This window comes from Castor canadensis, chromosome 3 (assembly GCF_047511655.1).
Source record: "Castor canadensis chromosome 3, mCasCan1.hap1v2, whole genome shotgun sequence".
Taxonomy (NCBI): domain Eukaryota; kingdom Metazoa; phylum Chordata; class Mammalia; order Rodentia; family Castoridae; genus Castor; species Castor canadensis.
The window spans coordinates 153,132,863-153,156,079 of NC_133388.1; the positions used below are offsets into that span (position 1 = coordinate 153,132,863).

Below are 23,217 nucleotides of genomic sequence, written 5' to 3' on the forward strand. Positions count from 1 at the left end.
AGACCCAATTATTGGTGCAGGTGAAAGCTTTTGTCCTGAGACTTGATAATTACACAATTCCTGACCTGTGGACAGGGACTGATTTAGGAACGAGATCTGTCCTCTAGACACAGGGTAAGGATTTACTACACAACAGAACACACATTTATTACTTGTAATGGTAATGATAGCAAGAATGACCCATGTAGTCCAGTCAGTTCGGATCCCAGCTCATGGGTGGGAGCTTTCAGAAAGACCCAGCATTCTTTGTGCTAGGGCTGTTGACAGTAAAGATGCTGCATCTTGGTAGTTTCCTGGGACCTCCACAGCCTGAAAATGAAGCCAACCTAGCAAAGGTCACAGTAGAGAAAAACTGAATCCCCACCTGAGTGCACCCGTGACTTTTCACATACATTTGCAAACACTTACTTCCTTTGTGAATGTAAGTTTGAGTTTCTTCTGATCATTGTAATGACATATTTGACATATTGCAATCTAAATGTGCCACATAAATTGTTTCTAACCTTATGAAACTGAAAAGGACAGTCAAATGTTATCATATTTTTCCCAAAGTGAAGAGTTCGAGGCTCACCATTAGCCACCCTCTCCCACCCCATTCTTGTACTACTAAGATGGATTCAAAATAAACCTGTCCAGCTTTAGTCGTCATTCTCCACTGCCTTCTCTTCCCATTTGTTTCTAGTATGGCAGACATGACCTGGTTGGTGCTAGGCTGACTCTGAGCCTCCCTTTACATCAGCTCCTTAGGCCCTGAGTGTGATTGAAGCAGGAAGAGAGCTCTGCTGGTGGGAAGACTATCACAAGCTATTGTTCCTTTCCTAACGGTCTCTAGACCCTGCTAGAGTAGTTTAGAATGAGAAAGAGGAGAGATGTACTTTACTGGCCTGAGCATTAGTGAATAATAGATTTTACCATGTAGCATAGGTAGCACAGGAGAAAATGTTTGAATGAGACTTACGGAAATAAAAGGGACAGAGAAAGGATCATGGAATCTGTAACCAGCACCATGAGTCTAAACTCTTCTTTTGTTTAGTCTCTTTTGTTTCTGCTCTCTCTTTTCTGTCAGAATAGATGCCATCTCTCACCCTGATCACCACCAGCCCAGGGCACCTTGCAGACATTTTCTGTTTCTCAAGTCTTGCTCCAGGAGAGCAAGACCTGCCTTGTGCTATACTAATCTTTCTAACACCAGGGGTGTCTGCCCACCAGGCAAGACTCTATTCCTTTCTGCAGCATAGTTCCATCTCATCTTAGCACCGTTTCTCTGAATAAAACACACAATGGTGTTTTTTTTTCCTCTAGTCTTTATACTTGATCATCTTTTCTCTCTACACATTTTTTTTATGAGCTAATCCATCTCCAAGGCTTCAGTTTCCATTTTTCTGCTGGTGAATTGTAGTCATATATTTCCAGCCCAATTTTCTCTCTTGGATCTAGATATAAACATCTCTCTGCCTATTGGACAACGTCTTAATGTTTCCCAGGGACATACTTAAAACAACACAAACCAGTTCTTATCCTTTATTTTTTATTGTAATAAAAGTTACCCCCCATCCACCCAGTTTTCCATGCCAGAAATCTGGGAATGATCTTTATTCCCCTTCCCCCTTAAGAACCATATTCTATTAATCACGTTCTATAAATTCTTCTCTCTGAATGTCTCTCAACTACATCTGATGCCCATCTTTGTGGCAACTTCTTCAGTGGTAATAAACATAACTAACATTTTCTAAATGCTTTAAAAATGTGTCAAACACTGTGCTAAGTATTAATCGCATATTATATTTATCTTTGTAACAACCTTAAGAGTTTAATACCAGTATTATTCATAATTTATAGATGATGGAAAGCTGATTAATTATGAGAGGCAATACCATTTCTATGAGCATGCAGGCCTTTGTGATTCTCAAGACAATGCTTCTACCTTAATTAAGAGTTACCCAAATATTTTCCTTGCCAGTTAGGATGTCTTCTCATGCAGTCTTATCTATTTCCAAGCTGCAATAAAAATAAATTTTGAGGTACAAAGTGGAGAACTTTTCAGTCTATTATTGTTTCTAATATTTGAGCTCCTATGTCTGCAGATTATGAGGGCTTGCAGATCATGGTAATTCATTATTTTTATGCGTGTGTGGTCTTCCATGTATAGGCAGTTAGAGCATAAAGGCATGGCATGATTTACCTCAACCCTTCTAGGGATTTATCTCAACCCTTTTGACCTTTGATTAATAACTTGTCTGTGAACCATAAGAATGTGTGTTTATAGGAGGTTTGTTTTCACACCATTGTGGTTCTTGAATACATGTAAATTTACCCTGGGATTCCCACTTGTAATATCACTTAACCCAGAGCTTACTGATAGTGTGAACCAGACAGCTGGCTACACTGTGGCTTGCTAATAGCAATGCTAAGACCACCACAAACCAGTTACCAGATGGAAATAACTTTCATCATTACCCACACAGTTTGGGTTTGATTTTATATGTGTAATTCTTGGAAGTGCCTACCACTACCTAATTATTTTGTTTTCAAGAATACTAAAATCTCTCTTGCTAGGGTTCTTTATCCATTTCTATTAAAAATATTTGACAGAATATACAATTGTTTTGTTATGTTCTTGGAAAGAGACAGAAAAGTATAAGATAACAATCTAGCTCACAAGGGGCTTATTATTTTTTCTTTCCTCAAAAATGTGTACAAAAGTATATGAGAATATGATCTTGTTATTACAACCTTGAAGGTATCATTCTGGTGTGGGTATATAAGGGTGGGAACATTTTCTTAATGAAAGTTTGTACAGTATTGGTTTCAGCCACTTTTTGCCTCGAGTAGGGAACCCAGGGAACTGCCAAAGAATTCTGTTTTTATTTAGGAACATGAAGATTAGTACAATCCTATTGATATAACATCACCTGAGATTTAAGGTTTTTAAAGCAAAGGCTTGAATATGCTTGTGGAAAGAGAAATATATCAAAACTTACTTTGATGCAAGCTCTGGTCTTTTTTTTTTAATCATGCCAATAGTATGAATTAAGAAATACTAGAAGAGAGAAAAACATGCACTCTTGGACACAGCCTTCCCCCACCAGGAAATGTGTCTACTTCAGAGTGTTCAATTTTGACCCCTCTGTGTACCAGCACTCCTGTTGGGAGGGGGAGATAGAAGGAAGTTAAGAATTCCTTTTCTACGGCATGATTTGAGGTCATTTATACTCAGTATGAAGAGAGGAAGACAGAGTCCTGACCTAGGATTGAAGTCAGGTTCAGGAAGTTCAGCTAAACCATACAAACTTAGCCTGATGAACTTAACTCCTGAGGTTGACACCTGTGGGACCAGGACACAAAAGATCAAACTAGGAATAAGGTGTCAGAAGCTTAGACAACTTAAGGCTGGGTCCCTGATTCTGGGTAGAAAAGTCCATGGAGGCAGCTACAGTGACAGATCTCCAAGTCTTTTCTAATTTTCTACGTGATGTTTGAGCTGGCCTCATATTTTAGCTTGAAAGCCTATGCTCATGCAAGGCAGTAAGAAACTACTGGCTGGCTAGAGAAGAAAATGAGGAAGTTACCAGCCAGCAGCTATCATGGAAGGTTATGCATTGGTGTCCTCCATCCTTACATTAGAACATCAGATTGATTTTTTTTTGGCCATCCTGTGTATTACTCTAGGTTTAATTTTTAACCTGAATATGGAGGGTAAAGACTCAGAGTTTTACTGATACTGACTTTATGTATCACTTCATTGTTAAAAATTTATGGGCTGTAAGATGTTTTGAGCTTTTAGTAATGCAATTATAAGTTTTAAAGAATATTTAATATTGTGTCCAATCTGATTAATATTTTACCACAATTATTAACAATGAAATTAATATTCAGCATTAAAAAGTGAATAAACTATTACTTCGGGATAAATTTAAATAATTTAAGAATTAATAAAACTTGATATATCAATAATGTAGAAATCTACTTTGAGTGCTGAGAATCTCTTTTATTTATGAATATTTTTTGTGTCCAGACCAATTCTTTCTTAAGTTTTGGATCCCAGGAGAGTGATCAATAATCATTTTAGGACTGCCTTTTTATGGAGAGGAAAATTGGGCCTGAAAGATAATTCTCTGTTGTCAATAAAATCTATAATATAGACATCAGCCAAAAGGTATAATTTTAGTTCTATAGGTCCCTGGAGTAAAAACTGAACTATAGGCTGACAGTAATCAGGCACATATCAGGAATTTGTTATGATGGCTTCCTCTCTGTATGCAATGCTTCTGGGGGCTCTGACTACTTGTGACTGTGCTAACTTGACATATTACAGCCTTGGTTATTTATGTCAATCCCAGATATAAGTACTTCCACACTACAAAAGTATACCTGAATGGAGGATTTCAGTTTACCTATTATTTTTAATTTTTTTTTTATTATTCATATGTGCATACAAGGCTTGGGTCATTTCTCCCCCCTGCCCCCACCCCCTCCCTTACCACCTACTCCGTCCCCTCCCTCTCCCCCCTACCCTCTCAATACCCAGCAGAAACTATTTTGCCCTTATTTCTAATTTTGTTGTAGAGAGAGTATAAGCAATATTAGGAAGGAACAAGGGTTTTTGCTGGTTGAGATAAGGATAGCTATACAGGGCATTGACTAACATTGATTTCCTGTGCGTGTTTGTTACCTTCTAGGTTAATTCTTTTTGATCTAACCTTTTCTCTAGTTCCTGGTCCTCTTTTCCTATTGGCCTCAGTTGCTTTTAATGTATCTGCTTTAGTTTCTCTGTGTTAAGGGCAACAAATTCTAGCTAGTTTTTTAGGTGTCTTACCTATCCTCACCCCTCCCTTGTGTGCTAAAGCTTTTATCATGTGCTCAAAGTCCAATCCCCTTGTTGTGTTTGCCCTTGATGTAATGTCCACATATGAAGGAGAACATACGATTTTTGGTCTTTTGGGCCAGGCTAACCTCACTCAGAATGATGTTCTCCAATTCCATCCACTTACCAGTGAATGATAACATTTCGTTCTTCTTCATGGCTGCATAGAATTCCATTGTGTATAGATATCACATTTACTTAATCCATTCGTCAGTGGTGGGGCATCTTGGCTGTTTCCATAACTTGGCTATTGTGAATAGTGCCGCAATAAACATGGGTGTGCAGGTGCCTCTGGAGTAACCTGTGTCACAGTCTTTTGGGTATATCCCCAAGAGTGGTATTGCTGGATCAAATGGTAGATCGATGTCTAGCTTTTTAAGTAGCCTCCGAGTTTTTTTCCAGAGTGGTTGTACTAGTTTACATTCCCACCAACAGTGTAAGAGGGTTCCTTTTTCCCCGCATCCTCGCCAACACCTGTTGGTGGTGTTGCTGATGATGGCTATTCTAACAGGGGTGAGGTGGAATCTTAGTGTGGTTTTAATTTGCATTTCCTTTATTGCTAGAGATGGTGAGCATTTTTTCATGTGTTTTTTGGCCATTTGAATTTCTTCTTTTGAGAAAGTTCTGTTTAGTTCATTTGCCCATTTCTTTATTGGTTCATTAGTTTTGGGAGAATTTAGTTTTTTAGGTTCCCTATATATTCTGGTTTTCAGTCCTTTGTCTGCTGTGTAGTTGGCAAATATTTTCTCCCACTCTGTGGGTGTTCTCTTCAGTTTAGAGACCATTTCTTTTGATGAACAGAAGCTTTTTAGTTTTATGAGGTCCCATTTATCTATGCTATCTCTTAGTTGCTGTGCTGCTGGGGTTTCATTGAGAAAGTTCTTACCTATACCTACTAATTCCAGAGTACTTCCTACTCTTTCCTGTATCAACTTTAGAGTTTGTGGTCTGATATTAAGATCCTTGATCCATTTTGAGTTAATCTTGGTATAGGGTGATATACATGGATCTAGTTTCAGTTTTTTGCAGACAGCTAACCAGTTTTCCCAGCAATTTTTGTTGAAGAGGCTGCTATTTCTCCATAATATATTTTTAGCTCCTTTGTCAAAGACAAGTTGGTTGTAGTTGTGTGGCTTCATATCTGGGTCCTCTATTCTGTTCCACTGGTCTTCATGTCTGTTTTTGTGCCAGTACCATGCTGTTTTTATTGCTACTGCTTTGTAATATAGTTTGAAGTCAGGTATTGTGATACCTCCTGCATTGTTCTTTTGACTGAGTATTGCCTTGGCTATTCGTGCCTTCCTGTGTTTCCATATAAATTTCACCGTAGATTTTTCGATCTCTTTAATGAATGTCATTGGAATTTTGATGGGAATTGCATTAAACATGTAGATTATTTTAGGGAGTATCGACATTTTTACTATGTTGATTCTACCAACCCATGAGCATGGGAGATATCTCTACTTTCTATAGTCTTCCTCAATCTCTTTCTTCAGAAGTGTATAGTTTTCCTTGTAGAGGTCTTTCACATCTTTTGTTAGGTTTACACCTAGGTATTTGATTTTTTTTTGAGACTATTGTAAATGGAATTATTTTCATGTATTCTTTTTCAGTGTGCTCATTATTAGTGTATAGAAATGCTAATGGTTTTTCTATGTTGATTTTATATCCTGCTACCTTGCTATAGCTATTGATGATGTCTAGAAGCTTCTGAGTAGAGTTTTTTTGGGTCTTTAAGGTATAGGATCATGTCATCTGCAAATAGGGATATTTTGACAGTTTCTTTACCTATTTGTATTCCTTTTATTCCTTCTTCTTGCCTAATTGCTCTGGCTAGGAATTCCAGTACTATGTTGAATAGGAGTGGAGATAGTGGGCATCCTTGTCTGGTTCCTGATTTTAGAGGGAATGGTTTTAGCTTTTCTCCGTTAAGTATAAGGCTGGCTGTAGGTTTGTCATATATTTCCTTCTATTCCTAGTTTTCTTAGAGTTTTTATCATGAAATGGTGTTGGATCTTATCAAAGGCTTTTTCTGCATCTATTGAGATGATCAAGTGGTTTTTGTCTTTGCTTCTGTTAATGTGGTTTATTATGTTTATTGATTTTCGTATGTTGAACCAACCCTGCATCCCTGGGATGAAGCCTATTTGGTCATGGTGAGTAAACTTTTTGATGTGTTGTTGAATTTGGCTTGCCATTATTTTGTTGAGGATTTTTGCGTCAATGTTCATTAAGGAGATTGGCCTATAGTTCTCCTTTTTGGAGGTGTCTTTGCCTGGTTTTGGGATAAGTGTAATACTGGCTTCATAAAATGTGTTTGGCAGTTTTCCTTCCCTTTCTATTTTGTGGAACAGTTTAAGGAGGGTTGGTATCACTTCTTCTTTAAAGGTCTGAAAGAATTCAGCAGAGAATCCATCAGGTCCTGGACTTTTCTTTTTGGGGAGACTCTTGATTGCTGCTTCAATTTCATTTTGTGTTATAGATCTATTCAGGTGATTAATTTCCTCTTGGTTCAGTTTTGGATGATCATATGTATCTAGAAATCTGTCCATTTCTTTATGATTTTCAAATTTATTTGAATATAGGTTCTCAAAGTAGTCTCTGATGATTTCCTGGACTTCCATGGTGTTTGTTGTTATCTCCCCTTTTGCATTCCTGATTCCACTAATTTGGCTTTTTTCTCTCCACATTTTAGTCAGGTTTGCCAGGGGTCTGTCTATCGATCTTGTTTATTTTTTCAAAGAACCAACTTTTTGTTTCATTAATTCTTTGTATGGTTTTTTTGGTTTCTATTTCGTTGATTTCAGCTCTTATTTTTATTATTTCTCTCCTTCTATTTGTTTTGGGATTTGCTTGTTCTTGTTTTTCTAGGAGTTTGAGATTTATCATTAGGTCATTGATTTGGGATCTTTCAGTCTTTTTAATATATGCACTCATGGCTATAAACTTTCCTCTCAGGACTTCCTTAGCTGTGTCCCATAGGTTCCGTTAGGTTGTGTTTTCATTTTCATTGACTTCCAGGAACTTTTTAATTTCCTCTTTTATTTCATCAATGATCCATTCTTCATTAAGTAATGAGTTATTTAGTTTCCAGCTGTTTGCATGTTTTTTGTCTTTACTTTTGTTGTTGAGTTCTACTTTTACTGCATTGTGATCATATAGTATGCAAGGTATAATTTCTATTTTCTTGTTTTTGCTGAGACTTGCTTTGTGTCCTAGGATATGATCTATTTTGGAGAAGGTTCCATGGGCTGCTGTGAAGAATGTATATTGTGTAGAAGTTGGATGAAATGTTCTGTAGACATCTACTAGGTCCATTTGATCTATTGCATATTTTAGATCTTGGATTTCTTTATTGATTTTTTGTTTGGATGACCTATCTATTGATGATAATGGGGTATTAAAGTCTCCCACAACCACTGTGTTGGCGTTAATATATGCTTTTAGGTCTTTCAGGGTATGTTTGATGAAATTGGGTGCGTTGACACTGCGTGCATACAGGTTGATGATTATTATTTCCTTTTGGTCTATTTCCCATTTTATTAGTATGGAATGTCCTTCTTTATCTCGTTTGATCAATGTAGGTTTGAAGTCTACTTTGTCAGAGATAAATATTGCTACTCCTGCCTGTTTTTGGGAGCCATTGGCTTGGTAAATCTTCTTCTAGACTTTCATCCTAAGCCTATGCTTATTTCTGTCGGTGAGATGGGTCTCCTGTAAGCAACAAATTGTTGGATCTTCCTTTTTAATCCATTTTGTCAAGCAGTGCCTTTTGATGGGTGAATTAAGTCCGTTAACATTAAGTGTTAGTACTGATAGGTATGTGGTGATTCCTGTCATTTAGTTGTCTTAATACATTCATAAAAATGTATTAAAATAAAATGAAAAAATAGAAAATTTAAAAAAACCAAAAAACCAAAAAACCTCCAAGTTCAAATGCAGTGAAGTCACAGTCTCCAGTCCTGGAGATGGTGTGTCAGATTTTGTTCTGTATTTGTCTCATCAAAGGGGACGCATAAAGAAGAACAAAACTACACACACACACACACACACACACACACACATACACACACACAAATAACCCCACCAAGTGTCCCAAGTTCAAATGCAATACAATTTCAGTAAGTTTTTCAGCTTGGAGGTGTAATTCGGTTGTTCTCTCATCAAAGGTACGGAGACCAAAAAAAAAAGGTCTGGAGACAGTTCTGAGAATGGTTTCTGCAACTGTGGCTTGCCTGCCCACTGTTGTCAGCCTGCTGTTGCTGGAGGCATTATTTACGCAGATCTCTGGGGTGAGCTTAGCACTCACCTGGCCCTGCAGTCTTTGTTGCTCAGATTTCTCCTGTGCGTGAGCCTCTGCTACAGGCTTTCTCCTTTCCAAGCACTGGGAAAGGTGACACTGCCCCTGCGTTCTCAGGCCTTTGTGTTTATTTACAGTTCATGTGGGAGGTGGGTCTTTCCCCCTCTCCTGTGCAGTTCTCCTCCCACCGCCACTTTCACAAGCTTTCCTGCTTCTGATTACTGGGCAGTGCTGCTGCTCCTGCCAGCCGCCATGTTTGTTTACAGTTCACGTAGGAAGTGGGTCTTCCCTCCTCTCCTGTGGAGTTTTCCTCCCTCCGCCATTCTCACCAGCTTTCCCTCTCCTGGTTGCTGGGCATGCGCCCCCGCTCCCGCCAGAGCCTCTCCGGCCCACCTGGCTTGTTTATTTACAGTCCCGGGAAGGATTCCCTTCCCCCAATCTTCAGCGCTCAGGGTGCCCCACCCTCTTTCTTGAGTGTCTTATTTGTTCTTATTGCTTATTACTCAGTTTCTCTTTTTTCCCCGGGTGGAGGTCAGTCTGTCCAGGGGGCTATGCTCCTCTGGCCCAGGCTTGTTTGTGGGAGTACCGTGGTACCGCGAAGCTCACCTGGTCAGCGTCTTCCCAAGCCATCTGGGCACCAGTGACTGGTGGCCCGGGGGTCCTTCCTTGTTTCTCCATTTAAAGTGAAGTGGAGATTTTCTGTGCCGGCAGGAGGTGTGGAGGGGTCAAAGTTATGCCTTTTCTCAGTGATTATGCCCGCAAAGTGTGTCTCCAGTGTCTCTCCAAGATTTCACTATAGGAGGCTTGCTTTCTGCTTCCTCCCTCTAGCCGCCATCTTGGAATTCTCCCCTACCTATTATTTTGAAAGAAAGTTCTTCTTGCCTGGAAATGGGGGTTTGGTTCGAGTAGTAGAGCACTTACCTATGAAGCATGAGGCTCTGAGTTCAAACCCCAGTGCTATGCCCCTCCATAAAAAGTTCTTGCCTGAGTCCAACTATGTACACATTTTTTTCTCTTTATTATGACCTTTATGCCTTGAAGACACTCTGTAGAAAACCTACTGATCACGTCTGAATGCTATGAAATACCAACCACTTATTTAACTTTTTCTTTGTTCCAACACAATGTTGAGTAATGAGGTCCCTTTTTTTTAGGCTCTATCTGAAATAGTCTCTTCTTTCTTTCCTATCACTCTTGCAAGTTCCTCCTCCATGTCTTAAGAGTAAGCAATACTAGGACTTCTTGCTCTCATCTAACTGGAACTTAGCACCTATTGATCTGCTTTTCCCTATCCCTCCCTGTGCTCACTTTCCCCAGCCTCTAGTAACCTATGCTCAACTTCTAATACATCGACCTTTTTATGTAACACATATGAGTGAGATCATTCAGTACTTGTCTTAACATAGTGATCTCCAGCTGCATTCATGTTGTCACAAATGATAGGATCTCACTCTTTCCTTTACCCATTCATCAGTTGATGAACATTTAAGTTGTTTTCATTTCTATATATCTGTCATTAAATTTAATATGGATTTGGGTACACAGTAACAGTTTTATAAGTACTTATAAAATAACTGTCAGAGAGACCTGAGTTTGGACTCTGCCTGTATCACTTGGGCAAGTTCCTTCCCTGCTCTGTGATTTAGTTTTCCAATGTATAAAATGTGACTAATAATACCTAATACACAGATTTTCTTTGGAGTAGAAATGAGAGAATGTAAGATGCTCAGGGCAGAATCTAGAGTAAGTGAGGTATTCAATAAATGCTAATATTGTAAAGCTATTACTATTATCATCATAATCTATTCCCTGTGAGAACATTGACCAGTATGTGGGATTATAAACAGAAACTCCATGAAGACAGGGATTTTTATCTGGGTATATCATGAGTGCCTGGCACATAGTAGGTGATTAATTGTAGGCAGATGTTTTCCTACGTGTAGGTTTTAGCTCTTTTACTTGAAGGTAAGAAAGATGGAAAACATCAGCTTTGTAAGAAATCTTCTAAAACAATTAAATTATGGAAGTTTTAAGCATGATACAAAATGTTAAGGATAACTCCCCCCTCACCACATTTGCTAAGGATGGGCACTTCAAGCTTCTAGCTGTTATTGATATCACTTGCCAGATGGATGCCTTTTAACATCTTCAGGGAATTCTATGTATGAATTTCTCTCTTCCAATCTTTTTTCTCCCCCAAACCCTGCTTACTCAGTTAAAAAAAAAAAAAGCCAGAATCATAAACAAACAAATCCAAAAGGGAATAGGAAGAGATGCCAAATAGCCTAATTAGCATTTTCAGCCTGTTACATCACTCCATTAGGTTCTGTAGGCATGTAAGCCAGCACTTATGTCCATGACTGGGTAAAAGAACATTTTAACAACTGTTTGTGTCCCATGGGTCCATGATCATTCTCATTTAGTTTATTCTGCATAAGCTGTTTGGGATATTGCTGGAGACTGTCAGTGTTCAGAAAAAAACATCATTATTGCTTTCGTATGAAAGTGGGTACCAAGCTGCTGTCTTCTCTTAGACTGCATTGTGTGAGAAGGGAGTGCCAGCCTGGGCAGCAGCTGTGTGCCCTGGGCTGATGAGACAGTGCTGCTCAGACTTGTTCAGAGTCAGAGATTAGGGATGTGGGTCTTTCCCCTGCTTGACATTCCCTCATTCACATGTGGGCTTTACAGTTGGGTGTTGCATACTTATCCACTTGAAGTCCTTGAGCTAAGTAATCCTCTCTGGAGGTAGCTGGATTATCTTTAAGTATTAAATTAACTCTTCCAGAGAAAGATTGCTGCATGCAATGAATTTTTGAAGTAAACTATCATACTTTGTAAAATGCTATCATCTCACAAGCATGGTGTGATGTTTACAGAATTTTGTCTCTATAAATCTAAGGGATTACTTCTTTTTCCTCCCCAAATTGAAACTTTGAATATAGTTAAGTAACATCACTTCTTCTAGAACTATGAAAAGTAGAGGTGACAAGGATAAAGTCCTGAGATTTCTATTAGTGCTTTTGAAAAAATAATTCATTAAGATTCAAAGTCAAACCTGATCAAACAAATTCATCACTAACTTGCATTTGTATATTTTATTAGTATTAGCTTGTATTCATATGACATTTTTTACTTTTCAAAGAAGTAATTAATCCTTATTGTAGGGCTACGAGCCCCAATTATGTCCATAACACCTGGATTCTATAACTACAGTGATGATTCCAACAGATGCTAGGAGTAGGAATAGATGTTCACCTAAAATTATTCTCCCCCATCAGGTCTTCCAGTAGCCAGTATTCTTCCTTCTGGGCTTACATCTGGTTCCAGACTGGTCATTGTTCATCCCTGCAAGAAAACTGGGCTTCCTGAGATTAGAAGACCTAATTTATTAGAACTATTGTCAGGATTCACACCTGACTGTTCCTCTTTCCACTTGGGTTAAACTTTGCTGAAGCAAAAAACAGTTCTTTTACCAACAGTCTACTTAAAGGTCACAGCCAAGGCTATGAATTGCTGGTGTTTTGAATGCACAGTATTTTACCATCTACTTCCTTCCACATCTCACATACTTGTGGTTTTCTTCCAGGTCACCTTCAGACTTGGAAAGATGGGCTGCAATTTTCATGTCTTTCTCTTCCTGACCAAGTGGTCTCTGAGTCCAAAGTAAATGTAGTAAAAAAAAACAAAACAAAATGAAGAAATGTATTTCATGTATATTTGAGATATTTACCTGCACAGGTGGCTTTGGATCTTGTTAACTTTGGTCACCATATAAAATCAGATCCTTTCTCAAACTCTTCTCCTTTATTTCTTTCTAAATTGGGACATGTGTCCTCCTCTCTGGCTTGAGCTTCCATTCTATCTTCAAAGCAAGTCTTTATCAATGCATCCTAGGAACCCCTCTTCCTTAGGTAATAAACTCTGTATTTCTAAAAACACTTGAAAATATTCTATCTGTGCTTCTTGTCCAGATTCTACCTGGCTCTCTCACACAAGGCATTAGCTCCCGAATGCCTCTCTCAAATGGAGGTGAGTTATCCCCACTGCTCTTGGTAATTCACGTGTAAAGCACTTAGACTTGTTTTTGCATGCTCAGTATTTCTCCTGTTCAGTACTGTATCCTTGTTTGTATGCGCCCCTTCTAAGACCATGTTTTTTTTCATGCTCATATATATTTTTGTCAAATTTTCAAAGTAAGATATTTTAATAGAAATTGGTTAAAAGCACCAAGTTGGTTAAAACCAACTTTCCTGGAATCACAATTTTTTTTCTTTTGTTTTTTTTTTGGTAATAATGGAGATTGAACTCAGGGTTTCCTACTTGTTAGGCAAGTACTCTACCATTTGAGCCAGTCCACCTCTTTGCTGTTTTTTACTTTGTTTTTTGGATAGTGCCTCACACTTTTCCCCTTAGCTGGACTCAGACCTGTCATCCTCTTTCCTCAGCCTCCTGAGCAGTTAGGTTATAGGTGTGAACCACTGTGGGTCACACTTCATGCCCAGTGTCATTGGAGTGCTACAAGTTCCTTTTGGGATTTGGATAAGAGGAGTTTGCTGTGAAGTACTGCCATTGACAGAGAGAAATTCATAGTGCGGCACTATTACAAGGACTTGTGAAGACAGTAGTTAATTAATGTCTATAATTCAAATATTTAATGTACGCTTTCTTTTAAGAAATTTCTGTCCTTTGCCCACTTTTCTTGCTATTGAGTTAAGTTCTTTATATATTTTGGATATTAGTCCTTTATAAGATTCATGGTTTACAAATATTTTCTACCAACCTATATGTTGTTCCTTCACTTTGTTGTTTCCTTGGCTGTGCAGAAGTTTAGCATAATCTAATTGTCTTTTCATTATTGTTGTTGTTGCCTGTACTTTTGGTGTCACACTTAACAAAATTATTGTCCAGATGAATGACACAGAGCGTTTCTTCCACGTTTTTTTCTGGCAGTTTTATAATTTCAAGTTTGGTATTTAAGGCAACTAATTTTATGTTGCACTTTTCGTTTTTTCTAGGAAGTCTCTCAATATGGATAAGATTTAGAACTCAAAACCCGAATTTGCCCTGGACTCATTTATTTTTATCTTAAAACTAATAAAAATATGTTAAACTTTTCTTGATTCCATGTCTCTATTTGGCACTAAGTCTTTTCCTCCTTTTCTTAGGCAGGCTCATGGTTCCTGCCTGTTCTCCTTCTACTTATTTTAATTTTAATTTAATTTAACTTTTTAATAGTTTATAATTTATTCCTATGTGTATACATTGTTTGGGCCATCTCTCCTTCCTGCCTCCCTCCCCTCACCTCCTCCACTTCTTCCCCTCGTTTCCAGGCAGAACCTGTTCTGCCCTCTTCTCCAGTTTTTTTGAAGAGAAAACATAAGAGATAATAAGAAAGGCATAACATTTTTGCTAGCTTGAGTTAAGATAGCTATACAGAGAGATTCCTAGCATTGCTTCCATGCACATGTGTATTACAACCCACATTGGTTCATCCTTATCAGGCCTCTTCACTACTTCCCGGTCACTTTCCCACAGTGGCCTCTGACAATTTAAGATTACTTTATTTGCTCCTCTACAGTGGGCACATCAACAACTTTCAAGTTTTAGGTCTCCTTCCCTTTCCCTGTTCCTCCCCTGTACGTTCTCCCCTTAGTGTGTGACCCATGTCCAATAATATTATTGCATTTGTTTTAGGTCTATAATCTGCATATGAGGGAGAACTTATGATTTTTGGCCTTCTGAATCTAACTAACTTTAAACATGGGTGTTCAGGTGCCTTTGGAATAACCTGAGTCTCATTCCTTTGGGTATATCCCTAGGATGGGAAAATAGTGATGGTTAAGTTAGTAACAGAGAAGAAAAAACGGTACAGCAACAAGAAAAAGTTCAGTCTGCTCAGTTCTAGACTTTTTCCTTTGGCGTCCAATTCTTGTATTGACACTTAGAATTCTGGGCTTTGTGGGGAAGGGTGCTGCCCCTCTCATCTGACAGTTTGGGATGGTGATGGCTGGAGGGTTTTTTCCCTTGGTTTTATGGGCTGTCTGTTGCAAGTGGGAGCTCTGAAGTAGTCTCACCAGGTGACTGGTTTGTGAGCAGCATTTATTTGGTTCCCTCTGTCCTCAGGGCAGGTTGCAATTGGGACCTGAGGTAACTGCCATTTCATGCAAGGTGGTCAGGTCTGTTATTGTTTTCACCAGGCAGCCACTGCTTTGTCCTACAGCTGCAACTGTCTGGTCAACTCCTCCCCCAGCAAGGTGGGGCAGTTCAGTTTTGAGTACTACCTTCAGTGCTGTGAGACTTGCTCAGTGATCCACCATGTCTGGCTTTGGGAGGTTGGCTTGTTGCCCCACCTCCACTCTCAGCCTTTGTGCCTCTCCTCGTCTCTGCTCAGTGCTAGTTTGGCTCCTCAGGGAGGTTGGCTTGTCACCTCCCTCTGCTTTTAGCCTTTGTTGCCTTCCCTTTCACTGAGAGTTTGGCTCCTTGCACCACTCAGTTTTCCGGGGCAGATTCAGCATTTCACCCCATCCCCACCATTGGTGTTAAATTGCAATTTGCTGTTTATGCTTTTCAGTTTTGTTGGGAGGGGAGTTTAGTCTCCCCAGGGATGCACTGGATTATGTTGGGAGTGGGTGAAGGGAGTGGGAGGGTGGGTAAAGGTATAACGTGTGGTGTGTGTTGCTCACCTGTTTTGTCTGCAGGTTTATGTAGGCAGCTTTGAAACAGGCTGGAGGAGAGAAATGGCATGATGCTTTTCTCAAGGCAGACACTTCCTAGAACTGGGTTCAGCAAGGTGGGGTATAGGAATTCTTTCCACAGGTTAGGGGTACAGGATGTCGCAGAGTTCAATTCTGGTTGATGTTCTTATCTTCTGCTTATTGAAAGAAGAAGAAGGAGAAAAGGGAGAAACGGCACCCTGTTGGCTGTGTGGTACTAGTTGTTATGTTCAATTAAAGGATATTTTAAGGGTCAGTCCTTGAATTTTCTGTGCACCTAATGTGTTGGTGGTTATTATTTTGGATAGAAGCAATCAGAATTACCCAAGTGTAGCTCCCACATCTCAAGATGGTTTCTGGAGTCATGAAGCTCAGGAATTCTGATTCCCGACCCTAACCACCATCTTGGATCCCCTAGAAAATAGTCTAATAACTTCCATAAAATTCAGGATAATGTTTACATTGTTTTAAAAATACTTCATCAAAAATGTTTAAATGTTATAGGTTTTATGAACTCATTGTTAAGATGAAAAAAACAAAGCCCCATCTCACAGATATGGAAAAACACCAATAGTGTCCTTTTTTGGAGTTTTACATAAAAATACCATGCAAAATACATAAGCCTGAAACTTTTTTTCATGTTTAATAATACATAATAGTATGCTACAGGATTAACGGAAATAGTTCTAACTCAATCATTTTAACATCTGTATAATAGTCCATAGTGCCATTGCACTAATAATTTCAATAGTAATGAACATTCAGGTTATTTTCATGTTTAACAACTATCAAACAATTTTAATACACAGTATTGTGTATAAGTATATGGAGGCTGTGAGATAATTTCCAAGTTGCTACCTCAAGGTCTACATGTATATAGTTGTGTTTCATTCCTACATGTTTTCCCTCTTCTTCTGGCACTTTGGAGAATCAGCCCTCTCCCTCTCTCAGACTCCAACCTCTCCCAACATTACCTATTGTAAGGGATGGGAAGTGTCCCAAACCAACTAGTAAGACATTTATACCTCTCTGGCCACAATAATGCCAACACTTTTATTTCAGGACATTAGGCATACTTTTTCAAAACTTTTTATTGATGGTTTGCATTAGCAAATTGCATATTTTTTGTTTTAATTGCCTTCTTTCTCTCTCCTGCTCCCTCTATCTCTGAGCTTAAAAAATATTTTTTTGATACAGGGTCCCACAATGCAGCCCAAACTAGCCTTGAACTCACCATTCTCTTGCCTCAGCCTCTGGAGTGCTGGGATTACAGGCTGTGCCACCTTGCCCAGCCCCTTGTTACTACATCCAGCATTCTACATCCAGCATTTTTCCTTCAGATGTACTCAGCCTTATTTATCTTCAGTTTCACCTTTCCCCCTTTGGTGACATTGCGATTCCTTAAGTTAGTTCTAGGCAGGGTTTGTGTTCTCCCAGCACCTAGGCAAGTTTGGCTATTGGGACCTCTCAAGCAGGAGCAAGCAAGAAGCCAAGGAAGGCATAGGAGGCTCTGTCTCTGTGGGCAACAGTCAGTTGGTAGAGATACAAGGAGACCTTCCCAGGGTTCAGTAGATGACTTCTGGTAACAGAGCTCTGTGCACCTTTGTAATTCCTTTATAGAATACAGGCTGGAACAGGCCAACCCAGAGCCACAGCCGGTCAATAAGATAGCTGTTCACCCAGGAACCTGCTATTTCTGCTGGTGATGACCCTTCTCTTTCTCCTTAAGCAATGGACAAATTCTAGGTTTTGCTCCCGATCCAATGAAGAGGCAAACTCTTTCCTTTCTAGTTTGACCAGTTGTGTCTCTTCTGGCACAAAAGAGATTGCAGTTGAGTACCAGTAATTATGGCAAAAACTTTGGCTACTGATGTTTCTTCCTAGCCTGGTCATTTTTCTAATCTGGTGGTTGTATTACAGCAGAGGAAGTTAGGGGGAGAGGAGTATTGCAGGTCCATGTGGTTACATCCTAAATCCAAGGTAAGTTCCTAGCACTACCTGAGTACATAAGCATAAGACCCTTTACCCTCTAAAGTACACTTATTCATCTCTTGGATGAGCAAACCAAATGACTTTCTGCCATAGGCACTAAACAGTGCCTTTAAACATTTTTCTTTTCCCCAAAATGATCTCTTCAACTTTACTTCTCGGACATCTACTCCTTGTACTTTTTTACCCTGATGTATTACTCATCATTCAATACTCAATGTAAACATTTCTTCTTGTTGGAAGCCTTCATGGAATATAATCATTCATGCTTCACCCTAATGCTTAGCTATCTACAGTAGTACCAAATAAAAGTATGTGTTATTTATTTGTCCACAAAACTGTTAAGGTAAAGCAAAAGCATTCCAGAGCTTTTATGTAAGGAAAACTCAGAGTTTAGAAGGGTATCAGTTAGAAAGTTCTCATTGTGATAGAAAATACAATCTGATATGGCATAACTAAAAAGGGAATTATAATTAATCATCATAAATGAGATGTATTGAACAAGACTGAAACTTCAAGAAGTAAAGTAAATGTGTAGCTGATAGGCCATTTGTAGGACTCCAGATTCTTACCACTACCACAATTCCAGATAATTCCACCATCTCCTTTTGAATCAGAGCCAAGTATGAGGTAATCTGAAAAACAGAGTGGAAAAAGGTTAGGAGGAAAGGAAGGGAAGAGAGAAAGAGAAAGAAAGAAGTGGAAAGAGAGGGAAAATAAGATTATAGAGAACTTTTCTATTTCATTAAAGAAAACTATTAGAAAGTTTCCCTTTTCTAATTGTTAGCCTATTAAAGTATCTCATGTTCATCCTTGCTTCCATTTCTGTTGCCATACAAGCTGTCCTTCCATTTTTATTGAAAAGGCTACTCTGTAGGCCTTAATTCAGCGATTAAGGAATATAGCACAGGTTGAATCTTTCATTTCCTTTCTCTGAGTCTTATTGTCAGTATTTTCTTCAAATTCCTGACTCTTTCTCATGGAATTACTGGTACTTAGCCCTTATTCCTTGGAATGAAAGCTTCAAAGCACTTCTATTTTTAGCAATCCTAGGCTAAATACAGTACTCTGAGCAGAGCTGCTTATAGCAATAATGCCAGGAGGTGCTGGTCGGTAGGTAGCGATACAGTCAGGTTTTGAAATGCATACAGAAACACCTCCTATGTTCAGCATTCAAGGCATCATGCTGCCAGCTCCATTCCCTTAAGGTGTCATATTGGCTCACTTTACTGAGAGGGTATTATTTGACTAACGCTCCGATTTATCAAGTGGTATGCTTTATTGGCATAAAAACCTTATCTTTGATTTTAAAATAAATATCTTAAACATCTTAGAGTTTTATTTCTACCACAGCCAAATACAGTAAGTCATCTGTAAGCCCAACATTTAGAACTGAATAGCATCGCTTGGTTTCAGTTTGGCCACTTAAAAATACTAAAAACAATGGTTTAACATGATTTTGAGAAACAAATCTATTTTTGAAACTGACTAAACTATAAGTTTTCTGTTTTTTTAATGGAAAACCAGGGAAATTTATCAATGTATTTTGAGCTGCTCAGTCATTGTTCACAAGTCGGCGATTCGGTCCTCCTTGTGGGTGTCTTTTCTAATTTACATGGGGTGCTGAATACTGTAAGTGGTGACTCAGGTTGGACGCAGGCCACCAGTTGAGAATAGAGGCTTCTAGGGTTTTCCATGAGCTAGCATTTGATATGTTGCAGATATTTTCTTTCTTGGGTACTAGAAGTTGGAGAGGCTAATGAGATAGTTAAATTGTGTTATTTCTTGTGGAAACTAGTTCCACAAACTTTGGAACACTGGCCATAGTTCCAAATGTGGTTGGCTCACCTTAACGCAGGCATTTTGTTTAGACTTTCAGCAACCTCTGTTTCTTTAGAGTTACAGAAGCTGAGTCCTAGGAACGTTATTGTCTTGAGACCCTACAAAAACAGCATCTAGTGCTAGCGCCACATGTGGTACAGACTGAGTGGGGTTTTAGCGCTTACATCTGAGCTTTGAGCACATAGTTCTTTAAAGCGTTACCTTTTACATTTAGCAGTTAACCTTTAGATGCTTATTAGGAACTAAACTTCTTAGATGCTATTTCTTATGACTCAAAATACAAAATTTAAATGATAATAGAGATTTAGGAATTATTAATTAGAAAGAGAAGATTAAGATTTTTTTATTGGTGCATGTTGATTATGCAATGTGAGATGTTTCATTTTGATATTTCCATACCTGCATATAATGCACTCTGAGCATATTCACCCCCTCTATTATTCTTTCTTATTCACCCTTTCCCAACCCCCAAGATTAAGATATTATTTAGAATTTATTAAGGATGAGTATTTTAATTTTGTTCAGAGTGTGAGGATGAACTCTCCAGCATCAAGTGGATTTTCATTTTTTATTTCTCTCCAAAACTTGATATCTATACATTACTGCTAGTGTTGCCATAACAAAGTAGTACAGACTGGGTGGATTAAACAACAGAAATCTTTTGTTTCAAAGTGCTGGAGGCTTGGGGTCCCTAACCAAGTTATTGGTAGGATTGACTTCTTCTGTGGGCTGTGAGGGAGAATTTGTTCTGCTCCTCTCCCTTAGCTTCCATCTAGGTTTGCTAGGCATCTCTGGTGTTCTTTGGCACACAGAAATAATACTCCAGTCTCTGCCTTTATCTTCACATAGCATTCTCCCTGTGTGCTTTCTCTTCTCAAGCATGGTGTTCTTTATAAGGACATCACTCATATTAGATTAGAACCTACCTTATTCCATTCTGACCTCATTTTAACTATTTATATCTGTAATGACCATATTTATAAACAAGTACTTCACATTCTGAGGTAACAAGTGTTAGGACTTCAGCATACGAAGTTTTGGAGGATACAAATCAGCCCATGATACTCAAAGATACCTTATGAAAAGGATTGACATTTTGGGGACAATACATTTTACTGGAGTTGTGTTAGCTGCAGTTTTCTGGGTTGTATTTAAAGTTCCATAACCAAAGGCTACCATCTATAAAAAATTCCTAGTCATGCCCAAAGGGAGAAAAGGCAGTGCTTTTGGGTCCTAATTGTTCTCACAATAAAAAGGTGAGGTCACTAAGCCAACACGAAAAGATCTCAAAATATATCTCCAACAGAGTGTTCCATATGTCATTCCAGCACTGATTCTCAACTTCAATATCATTCTCAATTTGCATCTCTCTTCAGTAATAATTGCTATCACATAAATCTAGATGAATTAGTCTGAAATGGAAATGAAAATCTACATCTTAATATATTGCTCATCTTCTCTGTGATAACTAGTTCTCTTTCTTACCAGTGGAGATTGAGTCACTTCTAGTGAACTCAACCAAAAGATTATAGTGGAAGCAGAGACAGAGATTGAGCTGTGTGCCTGCTTTACTGTCCTTTTGGGTCAAGAGTCAGGCACTGTCCAGGGAAGCCATTCTCACTGAAGCCTGGGTTGGAGGAAAAGGCATTCAATTTTAGCACTAAGGATTTCTCAGAATAGTAATGTTCACAATCCCTGAAATGACTTATGATGTGGGAATCTGGAATCTGTACTCTAACAGCCATTATTATACTTACAAAACTTATTTTCTTTAACATTTAATCTTTAAAAGCTATGTAATGGTCATTCTTTTCTGGTCGCATCAGCCTTATGTTATCAATATATAATTTTTGAAGTTTAAAAATAAAAATCTACCTAAAGATCTCAATCTTTGAGTCCTCTCCTCACTGTCTTCCCATCTTTTTTCCTCCTCTTTCATTCCTCCCCCATCCCCTTTCAGAACTCTTTGGCTTAATATGTTTTGTTTTCATTTCTAGATATTTTAGTATTGCATTGCTCTTAAGTAAGTTAGATTAGGTAATATAAACATCTTTCAGCATTAACAGTGATATTTTTGTAAATAATAGCGTTATAAGAGAGAGCAAGAAGAGAGGATCTGACTGCTTTCAGCTTCATATTAACATTTGCATCTTGCAGATAGTGTAGAAATATAGTAAATTGGGCTGGGGGTGTGGCTCAAGTAGTAAAGCACCTGCCTAGCAAGTGCAGCACCCTGAGTTCAAACTCCAGTGCTGCCAGAAAATAAATAACAAAAATAAAAAACCCAACAGAAATGCAGCCCATTGGATCTACCTCTGACCATTAAAATTCTGTCAGTCTTGACCACAATGACTAGAATTTATCATTCATATGATTTCATTGAAAGTTTGTTAAATATGCTATATGCTTTCCCCTTTCTCACACCGTAGATTTAGTAGCTTTGGATGATGTTGTTAAATATAGGCCATATTTTTTTCTTTTATGGGAACACTGCATTGGGGATTGAACCCATGGCCTTACACATGCTAAGTAAGCATTCTACCACTAAGCTTTATTTCCAGCCTGCATTTCTGTCTCTTGACAGGCAATTTTTATCTACTAGAAATGGGTGACTGAAAGTTATTTTGAAAAATTGAATGAAAATGTTATTTTCCAGCTTTTCAAGTTATAAATGCAATACAATGCTTTTTTTTTCTTTTTACAAAGTTATTTACACCAAAAGTACTGAGATACTTGTGGGTAGGGCTGGGGGATTTATTATTTAGCCTCTCAATGCTACCCTGACTTCTAGACCTATCCCTTAACACCACCCTTTCCACCAGCAGAGCTGCTGCCCCTCACTAAGCTTGTATGAAATTATAGAGCAGCCTTTGCCAATGCCTCTTCTATAATCATTGTTAATGTATATTCATCAGACTTCAGGAATACATTACCATTACCAATAAACTAGCTATCCAGATGGCCATTGGTAGAATTTCCTCATATTTTAATCATGACTAAAATTTCTTATTCTACTTGTAAAATATTTTATTTATAAGAACAAAGATATTTTTAAAATATAATTATCTTTAATTTAAAATAGTAAAATTTCAACAGTAAAGACAAATGGTCCTGGATACAGGCTGCCAGATTCTCTAGTGTGAATAATGACCTGGCCACATCATGTTTGGGCATTCCAGATTCTAATGCCACTCTCTTCCTCCAGTCTCTTAATAACTTGTGTAAAGTCTATTATGTCCAATCAAATACCCAGCATTAAATTGACAAATTTGAATGAATTTGTCAGAACCCACAGTAACAGTTATTTAATGCCAAGAATCAGTACAAAGAAGGTAGTTTTGTTTTTGTTTTATTGAGGTGGAGGCTCACTGTATATCTTAGCTGGCCTCAAATTCACAGTCTTTCTGATTCAGTCTCCTGGGCATGAGGATTACACCTGGCTTAAGCAAGATCATTTTAGTGAATCTATACTAAGTCATATTTTGGTCACATTGAAACATCAGTGGTCA

The 23,217-nt window shown here is 38.4% G+C and overlaps 1 protein-coding gene across 1 annotated transcript in view; it reads left to right on the forward strand.

The window, feature by feature from the left end:
* Slc26a7 (solute carrier family 26 member 7) overlaps window positions 1-23,217 on the forward strand; it is a 112,496-nt gene that overhangs the window by 7,055 nt on the left and 82,224 nt on the right. The gene's annotated exons all lie outside the window — the stretch shown is intronic.